This window comes from Parasteatoda tepidariorum, chromosome 7 (assembly GCF_043381705.1).
Source record: "Parasteatoda tepidariorum isolate YZ-2023 chromosome 7, CAS_Ptep_4.0, whole genome shotgun sequence".
Lineage (NCBI taxonomy): Eukaryota > Metazoa > Arthropoda > Arachnida > Araneae > Theridiidae > Parasteatoda > Parasteatoda tepidariorum.
In genome coordinates this window covers 84,483,151-84,485,062 of record NC_092210.1, presented here as the reverse complement: position 1 = coordinate 84,485,062, position 1,912 = coordinate 84,483,151, and positions in this window count along the sequence as shown.

Genomic DNA, 1,912 nt, shown 5'->3' with positions numbered 1-1,912 from the left:
GATCAGGGGTTCGGTCCTGGTCACTGGTTTATTTTAAATTTTTTTTCTATTTATTTTATTTTATTTCTTTAAATTTTTTTTCGATATTTCTACGTGAATAAAGAGTTCTCTATATAAAAAAATTTTTTTTTCGATATTTCAACGTGAATAAAGAGTTCTCTATATAAAAAATAACTATTCTTCTTTGGGAAAGAGCTAATGGTGGCTAAAAAACATATAAAGTTTGACTCCGGAGCTACACACACGACTCACCGAGGAACTCCCTTTAATATTAACTTATAAATTTCAAACTCGGCCTGAAATTAGAGTTTTATATACCAAACAATCGTACCGAAGGGAATTTTTATACACTAATTAGGAGGCACATAATGAGTCAAAATAGATTTTGTTAATTAACCAGAAGGAAGTTCTTCAGGCTATATATTCGTGGAAGCAACGTGTGAGCCGTGGTGTGGTTGTTAGAACCTCGGGTAAAGAAGTTTGTAGACCCGGTGATCAGGGGTTCGGTCCTGATTACTGGTTAATTTTTAATTTTTTTTCCATTTATTTTCTTTTATTTTTTTTAATTTATTTTTCGATATTTCAACGTGAATAAAGTGTTTTCTATATAAAAAATAACTATTCTTCTTTGGGAAAGAGCTAGCAATAGCTAAAAAAAGGTATAAATTTTGACTCCGGTGCTACACACACGACTCACCGAGTAACTCTCTTTAATATTAACTTATAAATTTCAAACTCGGCCAAAAATTAGAGTATTATATACCAAACAATCGTACCGAAGGGAATTTTTATACACTAATTAGGAGGCACATAATGAGCAAAAATAGATTTTGTTAATTAATCGGAAGGAAGTTCTTCAGGCTATATATTCGTGGAAGCAACGTGTGAGCCGTGGTGTGGTTGTTAGAGCCTCGGGTAAGGAAGCTTGTAGACCCAGTGATCGGTCCTGGTTACTTTTTAATTTTTTTTTTCCATTTATTTTATTTTATTTTTTTAAATTTATTTTTCAATATTTCAACGTGAATAAAGTGTTCTCTATATAAAAAATAACTATTCTTCTTTGGGAAAGAGCTAACAATAGCTAAAAAACGTATAAATTTTGACTCCGGAGCTACACACACGACTCACCGAGTAACTCCCTTTAATATTAACTTATAAATTTTAAACTCGGCCTGAAATTAGAGTTTTATATACCAAACTATCGTACCGAAGGGAATTCTTAAGGACTAATTAGGAGGCACATAATAAGCTAAAATAGATTTTGTTAATTGACCGGAAGGAAGTTCTTCAGGCTATATATTCGTGGAAGCAACGTGTGAGCCGTGGTGTGGTTGTTAGAGCCTCGGGTAAAGAAGTTTGTAGACCCGGTGATCAGGGGTTCGGTCCTGGTCACTGGTTAATTTTAAATTTTTTTCTATTTACTTTATTTTATTTCTTTAAATTTTTTTTCGATATTTCAACGTGAATAAAGAGTTCTCTATATAAAAAAAATTTTTTTTCGATATTTCAACGTGAATAAAGAGTGCTCTATATAAAAAATGACTATTCTTCTTTGGGAAAGAGCTAATGATAGCTAAAAAACATATAAATTTTGACTCCGGAGCTACACACACGACTCACCGAGTAACTCCCTTTAATATTAACTTATAAATTTCAAACTCGGCTTGAAATTAGAGTTTATTGTAACAAAAAATTGTGCTAAAGGAATTTTTTATAGACTAATTAGTAGGTCCACCAAGGACCAAAATAGGTTTTGTTGACTAACCTGGAGTAGGTGTATTAAGCTAAAAATTCGCGAGGCTATCAAGTGAAGCGTGGCGCAGTTGGTAGCGCTGTGGGCAAGGTTGATGTGTAGTCCCGGAGTTCCTGGGTTCGTAACCCTGTGAGGATCGATTTAAATTTTTTTTTATTT